The sequence below is a fragment of the Oncorhynchus tshawytscha genome, linkage group LG01, assembly GCF_018296145.1.
Source record: "Oncorhynchus tshawytscha isolate Ot180627B linkage group LG01, Otsh_v2.0, whole genome shotgun sequence".
Classification (NCBI taxonomy): Eukaryota; Metazoa; Chordata; class Actinopteri; order Salmoniformes; family Salmonidae; genus Oncorhynchus; species Oncorhynchus tshawytscha.
The window spans coordinates 47,792,554-47,803,840 of record NC_056429.1 but is presented as its reverse complement, the minus strand read 5'-3'; the positions used below and the strand labels follow the sequence as shown (position 1 = coordinate 47,803,840).

Sequence of the window (11,287 nt, the reverse complement as noted above, 5' to 3'; positions counted from 1 at the left end):
ACTTGCTATGTCCCACTGCCCAGCCCCCTTCACACATGTAACCTCCTTACATGCACACATTGTCCTTGGATGCAGTCCCATCTCTCTCTCACTCACGTCAGCTATCTGATTCCGGAGCCCCAGGAGGTAGATTGAAACTTTCATGTACTCACGCATCCTGATTGGCCTTGGAGTCTACTCACACCATAGAAAGTGGGTGTGTCATACCTCCCTGAACCCCACTTAGTTCTACACCCTTTTCCAGAAGTGTACTTGCACTTTTCCCATCATGTTTTTAAAAGCATATGATTGGTGTAAGCATTAAGCTGGAGTCAGTTTACACCATTGTTCAATCCATATGAGAAAGAGCAAGTGTACAGTTTGTTAGAAGGGTGGAAAATGGGGATGCAGGCTGTGTCCAGTGCCTCGTTCAGAGTGTGTTCGTGGAATCAGTCAGAATTAAGAGTGTATCAGTTGCATTTGACAGAGTAAGGGTTAACTGCATTAGTCAAATTAAACTCCTGGTCCTTTAAACCCATTACAAAGAGACAGAATAGTCCCAGGTTCAAACGCTTTTGGAATAATGAGTTGAATCTTAAAGTAAAAGTGCAGAGACGACATCTTAAAATGACACATTCACCAGCTTTTGATGGTATGAGCCCGTATTCATAAAGCACTTCAGAGTAGGAGTTGTGATGTAGCATCATGTCCCCCCAATCTCATTCATTAGGCTAAACTGATCCTAGATCAGCACTCATGAGAAGCTTTATAAATAGGGGCCCTGGTCTGCAACAACAGTATCAAACAGATGTAAAAACTCAAAGCCATAACCCAATTCAGTACATGAAACTGTAGAGACGGGCTAGCTGACAATGTCAAGAAAATGATGAGCACGCTTCAATGGGGCAGAAGTCTGTGGATTGTGACTCTGGATGGTCAGATAGTTATTGGCTATGACAAGAAGCTTCCATGTGGAGAATCGCCAGTGGCTCGTTTCAGCTAGTTCTTGATACCATGGTCTTGTTTTGAGGAGTTTTAACTGATGTCACATCTATGCTAATATGCCAAAAATTTGCTTGCTAGCTAACCAACAACTGTAACAATGTATTTGAGACAAGTGCACATTTATTTATGTTTTCAATAAACATTGGAGACGAAACATATTTTACATGTTGTCAACAATCTATGCCAACCCAGTCTGTTTTGCCCCATAGTTTCACACGAGTCGGTTTTGTTGCTAAACAACCAACCTGTCTATTGAAGTTACAAAACTGTTTAAAGAGCCAGAAATGACATTTCATATCACATTCAAAAAGAGAAGCAAAGCAAGAGGCAAAATGTTATACCAATTTCTTTTAGACTTTATTATTCCATTTAAATGTATACATCTCAAGTGGACAATTTACATAAAACCCATAGGCTCTCCGGAATTGTCTACCAATGGATGTACTCAGCCATGGTGGGAGCAGCGCAGGGGTATAAATTGGAAGACACCATTTAAGCTTCAAGGGGGGTTGGGGAGGGAAGTAAGAGGTGGATGGTTTCTGCCAGGCGCTGAACACAGCCAGTATCATTCAGCCCAGTGCTTGTTGTGCAGAAGGGAATGCTGGGAAACGTGGAGGATCCTGTGCAGTGGACCTGAAGAGAGTGAACAAGAGAAAGTGTGCAGAATTAGTTTCAGTCATATTGGCTTAACATCTGCCTCCCTGGCTAGAGTGGATAGACTGGCTGGCACACCATTGGGTTGTTTACACCATAAGCCAGATCCTGCAGGCTATTCAATTCACATTCCATGAGTGAGCCCCAATAGTCAGCTAAGCATTTCCTTTGGCATTACAGAGTCCATTACTGGACAAAGAAAGGTTGGCTTTAGTAGTTAGGCGCCTTATCAGGACACATCGCCCCTGCGTGTGAACTTACATTTCCTGTGAGTCTAGCTCCTGCTCTCCTCACGACGCCTCCGCTACACTCTTCAGACAGGCTGCAAATGCCTCCATCAGATCCTTACAGTCACCCCCCTCCTTCACACTGTAGAGAGAACACAACCACATGGTTAGGACCTCTGAGGGAGGGACCTTGGATCCTCTCCTCCAACAGTTTGACAGCTATGGAGCCAATAGCGATCTTTGAAGCATTCAGATAGGTTGGTCATCAAGCTCAGCACCAAATGATCCCGGTCAACTCAACTAAAGATGTTTTGGTGTCAAGCTGTCAGCCTGGAAGTGTCCAAGCCTACCCTATCCTAGTATGAGCTTTTCTAAACAATGTTGGCATTCTTCAGATTGAACCAAGTCAGACTGGTCCTACAGACAGACAGACACTGCCCTCACTAAAAGGAGTGAACTGGTTACATAGGTAGAGATTGTTGGCATACTGGTCACTAGAGAGGACAGGGAAGGGTGTTGAGGGAGATTATTTCAGGAACTCTGCACCAAACAGCAGGCAGACACTGACACAACGCATTAGAGTGATACGGCGAAAGGGAGTGAGGGAAGAGAGGAAGTTGGGGAGAGAGGGTTGGGGATAAACCCATCTGTGATGGAAGGTGGGCATCAGGGAGAGCGAGTGATTGCGTGACAATGCAAAACAGATGACGAAAAGGCTGGGTGGGAGGGTGTTGGTCAGAGACGGCAGGAGGGGATGGATTGACTGACATGACTGTCTGCAACCCCACACTACCTCACCATTCTCCCATTGGTTCCATGCCCCGTCCTCCCCCCGTCCCCCTGTCGCTGGGCTGATCTCTATGATGTAACTCACAGCTGGTCTCTGCAGATTAAAAAGGTTTATGCAGCCGATTGCTACGGGTTTGAAGAAGGGTCGTTTGTGTAGTGTGTGTCGAGTGAGTCATTGAACGCATAAGATTGTACGGGTGTGTGGTAAAAAGAGGCATGGGAAGGGTGATGGTGCAGTGACGTGGAGGCAGCAGAGATGACCCAACAGTAGCACAGAGGACCTGGCCCTGAGGCTGTGTGGCCAGATAATCCATCCACCATAAACATCCCCTGCTTTTACCACTGAGAGAAAGTGCTTAGAGACATATGACTGGACCAAACCTACAATGAGAAGCAGGGGAGATAAACCCAAAACAGGCAGCCATTTTAATAATCAAATGACATTGAACTGTAATGGAGGGAGGGAAGGGAAAGAGGGATGGATAGAAACACATTCATTCTGCCACTATAAGAGTGACACTGGGTCTGGGTTCCCTACAACTGTAGCCTGGGGCCTCGTCAACCAACCAAACCAATTAAGCTTCGTTATGTAATGTTGCCTGAACAGAACCTAACTCCCCTGTCTCTCCATCTTCAGCTCCCCACAAACAAATTGGGGAATCCTTTGTGAATGAACCAAGGGGGAACTTTGGGGGTTTGAATATACTGTACATAAAAAATATTAGTTTCAAGTTAACATCTTGGGATTGAGTGATCAACATGCAAGAGTGATCTGCTGCAGAGTGTTACCTCTGGATGTCAGAGGTTGCAGGGGCAGTGAACTGGTGACATCACCATGATAGCTGTCACACAACATGAGGGGGGTGGGGGGCATCAGTCACGTTATGGCACCGCCACCATGTTGGCATGGCAATGGGCACCGACCACTTTAGGGTGCATCAAAGAGCAAGTTAAAGAGGGTTGGGTGGCAAGGGCTAGGTTTGTATGGGAGGAGGATGACCGACTGTGTGGTTGGACTGATGGAAACACTGCCTTTACAATCAGGAAATTAAGATGTGAATTATTTAGGGCTGTCGGCTGGCCACTTGTTGTGCACAGGTCAGTGGTTTGTTTAACCGCAATTGCTAATAACCCACCCGTAACCGCCCGACTATATGTGATAAAGTGAACATTTGTTTTGGCTCGATTTAGATATGCTTCTGCTTATAATTTCCAACATTTTGGTTAGTCAACTTGTCTGTATTTAGATACATGCAGCTTCTCTTCTGTCATTATACGTTGCCCTAGAAGACTAAATAAATCCTTGCTCACCAGAATGTCATAAATCAATAGAATGAATGCTTCAATCTTGTTGACATTGGTAAAGTTCTGTCATCTCTGCATCTTTTGCAAAGCAAAGACATTTAGGGACTGGGAAGAACATGCCATAACCACAGTTTGATCGGTTTTAAGGAAATATACTGAACCAAAATATAAACGCAACATGCAACAATTTCAAAGATTATATATAACCACAGTTCATGTGAGGAAATCAGTCAATTGAAATTCATTAGGCCCTAATCTATGGATTTCACATGACTGGGAATACAGATATGCATCTGTTGGTTACAGATACCTAATTTTAAAAAATGGGCCTCACAACGGGCCTCAGGATCTCATTGCGGTATATTTGTGCATTCAAATTGCCAATTGATAAAATGCAAATTGTGTTAGTTGTCTGCAGCTTATGCCTGCTCATACCATAACCCCACCGCCACCATGGGGCACTCTGTTCACAATGTTGACATCAGCAAACCGCTCGCCCACACAACGCCATACACATGGTCTGCAATTGTGGGGCCGGTTGGAGGGGCATTTTTGAGGGGGATTATGGTAGACATTGGTGGACATTTCTGCACTCAGCATACCAATTGCACACTCCCTCAAAATTTGAGACATCTGTTGCATTGTGTTGTGTGACAAAACTGCACATTTTAGAGTGGCCTTTTATTGTCCCCAGCGCATGGTGCACCTGCACCTGATCATGCTGTTTAAATCAGCTTCTTGGGACCAACACCAACAATTTACATGTTGCGTTTGTATTTTTGTTCAGTGTAGAAAGCTGTGACAACAACCCAACATGATAGTTTGTGATAAGATTTCAGTTCGGCTTGGATGCATATTTTATGTGTTTGAAATACTGAATCAGCTTTTATGATACTGATAAATACAGCATCTCTACAGATGGTATCTAACACATTCTCTCAAGATGCTAAAATAAATAAATCATATTTCTCCACTCCTGTACCCGAGTCAAAAGTTTTACTACATTTGGTGTATCATTTTACTGCAAGAAATGCTTAATTCTGTAGGAGTTAATATTAAGGCTATGTGAGAGGTTATAGTCCAGATTTCAGTTTCCATTTAACCCATCTGAACAGTAGGCTTCAGTTCCCTTGACATGCCATAGGCCTATTTCAAGTCCCCATCTTATGACTGTCAAATTTGTATAGCGCCTCACAATCAAACAGCATCCGCTTTTACCACTTCACCAAATCTTTCCCTTCTTAGTGCCTTAAAAGGAACTCCTGCTCAATTCTGAGTATCAATCAAGTTTGCAAAACTCAGACTAAAAAAAGTATTGGTTTGGAGTATTAAATATAATATGGTCAACAGTATAATCTGAATTGAGCTTCAATAGTGAGTGCAAACTGTGTATAGAAAGTGTATAACTAGGCTGTCCTAATGGAAAATAAGGGATGCTTAGAAAAGCGCACCAAAGAGGGGGGAACCATCCAGACCAGTATACTAAAGAAAAGAGAGTAGGGACACAGAGCCAATATCATCTAGCTTGTGAACAGCCTTGAAGTTGGTTACCGGGCCTGTCTGAGTAGGAAACTAAGAGCGACCTAAAAGTCACCACACTGGAGAGTTCAATGGCATTGGGACGCCTGCAAGTGAACAACTATAGAGGGAACTAAGGGCAGGCCTACAATGATAGGGATATCATTCTAGGACCAATACAAACATTGTCTGAGTCTCAAATGGCACCCTTATTCCCTATATTGTGTGCTCACTGGGCTCTGGTCAAAATAAGTGCACAAAATAGGGAATAGGGTGTAGTTGGTTTCCAGTTGGAGCCCTGTTGTAGCTAAGGGCTCTTGAATTGCAGTAACACTGCATTCCATCCAAGTAAACTACATTTTCAGTCAAGCAGAGCAAGCACACACATGTCTACATACAAGCCAGGGGCCAGGGTCTGTGTGGAAAGCTAGGGTGTTGGCTTACAAGTTATACACAGTTAGACTGCCAAAGTTACTACAGAACCAAATTTCAAAGTACACAGCAGGACCCACACAGGTAGTAGACATCTGTAACATGGTTAATATTAATATTTAAAGCAGCAGTTAGGTATCCAAGTCATACATTGACATGTATAATCTATACGTCTCAATGTCCTGACTAGGAGATACGCAACACACTGCAGGCACATACAAAGCACACACAAATACCTTGTCACAGGTTCAAATGTCAGTCAACGCAGGTTCTAGAATAATTAGGCCGTGTCCACAAGCTCAAAGTACTTTCCAGAGGAGTTGTTTGGCCCATTACCAAACTGACCCCTAGACCCTAAGGCATGTGTACTTGTGGATATCCGAGGATAAGACAGGTGTAATTAACAACATGAAATTTGTTTGCGTTTGAAGGCGTCAAGGTGGTGACTCCTTCAACTAACCCATGTATTTCTAGGTGACATGTTAGGGCAGGCCAAGCCAGCCAAGATGTCTGCAGTCAGCTGTGCATTGTGTGAGGCCATTTGAAAATGTATACCTTTTCAGGTTCCACGGTAAGTCGAAAACATGATCATGAACTAAAGCCATGGGACAGTATGCTGGACGTTTACACACCAACCCATGCATGACTATTTAGGATTCAAGAGTGGAGCTATAAATACATCGTCCTGGTATACATTACTCAGTCAGCCCTCTGGTACAGCTATCTACGCTGCCTTCAGCAGGTCCACTGCTGTCACGTGGACCATGTTACAGGATACAGTATCATTTGGGCCCATCAATGACAAACCCCAAGGACCATGAGGTTAACAGTAGAACCCTGGCCTGAGGGTTAGCGGTACAACCCTTGACTGTAGGGTTAACAAAGTGTCCTGAAAGGTTTCACCACAACAGCACAGGGCCCTTGACTAAACTTCAAAGTAGATGTTATTTACTGTGGCGTAGACCAAAGAGCTGTACATAGTACAACATAATTGTGCTTGACCCAAGTGTTGAGAAAGCCTTCATCTAGTTTCTAATGCAACATTGACAAATTATACAAGTATAAATACTGAGGTAAAGGGCACCTGATGCAAAGTGAACTATAAGAGGCCTACCATGAGTATAAACACTACAGTCCATTCATAAAAAGTTGGCATACAACAATTCAATGACATTCAATTCCCCATGGCTCAAGACCGCTATAGGCACCCTGAAAATGTTACTAAAACAAAACTTTACAACCAGCAGCCAACCTAGCCCATCCCTAGCCTGCCCTGCAACCTGCAACCTACCACCCCCTAAACCCTGCATCCTTATCTCATCCCTCACACCCATTGGTCTGGACTTATCTGGCCTATACAGGCTGGGACACTCCAGGCCCTAGCCTAGCCTAGCCTAGCTCCAAACCCTGCAACAACACATCAAAATACAACACCAAGGGTCAAAATGCATCTAGGTTTTGGTGAAATGTCAATGAAGATTGACAGAGTTGAAAACCGCTGAGGGCTAGAGTAGACATACCGGGCTTTGACATTGCATCGAACCGGGCTTTGACATTGCACTGTCATTGAGCCCTCACACATGCAATCATGTTTCCTGTTTCTACGCATTTCTAGAGATAAAACCCACAACAATCTCACTCTGCACTAATCTTGCAGATGGAGGACAGAGGAGGGGGGAAAGGTGCACACAGATTTGGACAATGAAGCAGTGAGTTAGCGACTTAGCGCTGGCTAACGCTCACTCAGCAAGGCCAGAAAAGCTGAGCGGGGACAGGGGTGGGGGGGGGGCAGCGAGTAGGAGAGGACATGATGTAGGCAAATTCCCTGCCTTCAATCAGGCGTGTGCGAGAGACTGCCGTACTTTGACCCCAAGACCCCCCATTACACTACAATAGTAATCCCCCAAACTGCCAAGGCAGTTTAAATTTGGATTCTTCTATCATCATTCACTGCACTTCTCAACTGCTCCACCATTTTATCATGGCGCAACACAAGGATTCCAAACAACATCAACTCATCATGCACCGCTATAGCCTTCCTCCAAGCGACGGGGGGAGGGTAGTTGCTTCAATTAAAACACAACTCAACACTGAAATCCACTTGGAGACACTGGGAACTTCTAAGTGAAAAGCACTAGAAGCACTGTGGATTTGCCATGTCCATCCAATGAGTTGGAAGCCATGGATGGGCATCCTGGAGACGTTGGTCCCGGTGGCAATGGCGGACAAAAACAGAGAAAACCACATCCGTCCGTACAGACACTCACCATTTGTCCAGGTCTGCCTTGATGCTTGCACATGTGGCAGGGACAGGGGCCTCAGTAGGAACGGCGGTCTCAGAGTCCGACATGTCTGTAGAGCTGCTGTGTGCGTCAGTGTCTCCTCTGTACGCCTATGGGTTGCGTGTGCCAGAGAGAGAGGAAGAGAGTGAGAAGAGAGCAGAGGAGCGTGTTAGTGGGAGGGGCAAGTGAACACACATGAGGGGAGGGAGGAGAGAAAATGTGACAGGACAGAACACATGTGAAAATAAGGGTCAGGTCAGTGACCCAGACAAAGTTCAATGGGAAAATAAATCAAGTGGAAAGATGTTGAAGTAGAGTGGAGAAGACTAAAAATGACACCATGAAAAGCCAGATGGATACCCTTAGTGTTCATGTAGGCCTACAACTCATTCACCACTGAATGTCGCAACCCATACCAATAACCGTCTATACAAGCAACTATGCAAAACTAACATTCTTTTTACATGCACTTCGCTACAGATGCGCTACAGATGCGCACGTTTCGGGGCCCGTGCGCACACGTGAAGATGGAGCACTGAGCGCTGCAGAAGGAGAAAAATAAGTCAATCCATCAAAGCAAAAGGATCCCCGCATGACCTATGGACGAGTGCCACCTACTGGCCTGTTCAAGAAATGTTTTTTTTTTTAAGTGCATTAAAAAAATAGCCTTAAATAATGACGGATAACACCTGCATCAGTTGGAAAGCAAAGCACGAGTCCTACAACTAGCCTATAGTTAAACTTAAAGCAATTGGTAAGGCGAAAGCAACCTACCGTAGACGAAAGTCGAGTGAAGTCGGGGGAGGGGCATCCGAAAGTCAGACACCAATGTGGTTTTCGAACAGCAAGGCTCAGATCAACATGCAAGTTTTGACGTTGTTTTATAAAAGTTTTTCTTAAAAATGTCAAAATAAACATGGCTCCAACACGCATATCACACACTCACAAACTAAACTCATATGCGTGTTCATTGTACAATCAATGACATAGAGAGAGAGCCTAAAATATCACATTAATTTGTATATAGGCTATCAAATGTGTAGCCTACATGAAGTTGGTTCCTGTTTCAGTCATGTCTTTGGTCATATTTGCGTTGGTCAAACAAACATCCTAGTGATTGGTTGAAAATAGAGCATCCCACAATGCAGTCGATGGCTGCAGGATGAAGATGGTGAAGAGCAACTGCAAAAACATGCAGTCAAATCTTCATGACCTTTGATCACATGATTTCTGTATTTTATTCAGTCCACATGTAGGCGCAAGTCGGAAATATAGAATAAACCAGGTATGATTTATTCTATAAATGTCTAGAATACTTTTACAACCTTTGTTTTGAGGAAAAATTCCAGTTTGGACTTGATAGAAATATATAGCATCTATAAAATGCAATTTAAAGCAATATAAATCAATAACGTTTTCACTGATCATGACAGAATCATCAAACTAGCTATGATTTATTCTATAAATGTCTAGTATACTTTTACAACTGCTTTGCGTGGAAATTCCAGTTTTGATTTGATAGAAATACATAAAATCTCAAATATTGCACTTAAAATCTAATTCAGTGATTGTCTCAGAAAAAAAGTGAAAATGTGTTTATTTGCAATAACTTTAAAGAAATGTTAATTGCAAGTGCAATTTGTTCTATATGAAGTTAGACAATTTTTACATAAAGTTGTACAATTTTTATGATATTCAATTGTATGCCAAATCAATGTTTTCATTTTTAGTGCAACAGTTCCACATTTTAAAGTAGTTACAAGGCACAACAGTCATTTATTTATACGTTTCTAATTTAACAGCTAAGAGGCACCTTCCAATCTTTTTCTATTTTGGCTTTGTTGAAGTCCTTCTTTGTCATCCCCAGACATGCTGAATGGTACCATCTCTGGCACACAGAGCATTCTATCTTCATGATTAATAACATAAAACAGGGTTATGTTTATTTACATGTAAATTACAGTTCTGGAATACCCAAATTATGTTGCATCCTTTTGCAATTAAGAACATTTTCAAATTGAATTCGGATTGTTGTTCAATTGCTAAATTGAAGCACACATAACTGTGGTGTTAATCATCATTGAGTATTCAGGCAATATAAATCATGTTGTAATAAAGGCATACGTTTGCAAAACACGTATGCATTGATAAAAAAGGTATCACACATCAATGTTGTAATATCAAACATTACAATAATGGCAGTCTTTGAAATCCAAATCAGTTTAATCGTCACTTGTGCCAGATACAACGTGTGTACCTATTACAGTGAATTGCTGTCATAGTATGTATCTAGTATCTCTCATAGTAGAATATTAAAATAGAGAAATTATTTTAGAACATTAGATCAATAACTAGGATTTCCGAAGGGTCGGAAATATTCCGGAAATTTAAGTTAAGTTAAAGTTAAGCCTGGGAAATTTTGTTAAGTTAAAGTTAAATTTGGGAAATGTTGCTTAAATTAATTTTTTAAAAGTTAGCTTATAAGAGTGAACCTTTTTTTGTGGGATATACACATAAGGCAATTCTAGGTCTTGGGGCATATTCTGGTTAAACTATCCCCAATTCAAAGGAATTGCAATCCTCTGCATGCACAGTACATTCTTCCATCACAATTACAGTTGATTCTCAAGATCTTGCACACTAATGAGATGCTATTGGGCCCACACTACTACACTGTTTGAGCCAAGGACTAGATGCTTTCTGGTAAGTTTTGATTACAATACTGGGTGGGGTGAAAATATTTTATATGACATGCATGATTTTTTGTTAACTAGTAAATAGTAGCCTAGAGCAAAGTGTGTTTAAATCATTTCTAACTTTTTAATCTAACAGCTTAACTATTTATCTGTACATGGAATTGTATTTGGTATTTTTACAAAAATCTCATCTTTACAGGAAAATTCCACAGGCACTATCTGATGTGTGGAGACATTTCACTGCAGCTATGTAGAAAGAAAAGCTGTGTACATTTGCAAATACTGTGCTAAATCATATGTGAAGAATGCAAACAAAGATGCAGAATCATCTGGTCAAGTGCATAGAGTTCCCTCAGCGCTCACAACAAGCAACCTCTGACAAAAGTCCATCTACTTCTAT

The 11,287-nt window shown here is 42.3% G+C and overlaps 1 long non-coding RNA gene across 1 annotated transcript; it reads right to left on the bottom strand.

Moving 5' to 3' along the window:
- Positions 1–1,317: 1,317 nt before the first annotated feature.
- Positions 1,318–8,333, bottom strand: LOC112252263. Its single transcript, XR_002953822.2, has 3 exons — positions 8,177–8,333; positions 1,900–2,007; positions 1,318–1,617 (listed from the first exon to the last, which is right to left on the bottom strand). It is a non-coding gene; the product is annotated as an uncharacterized LOC112252263 (long non-coding RNA).
- Positions 8,334–11,287: the final 2,954 nt, after the last annotated feature.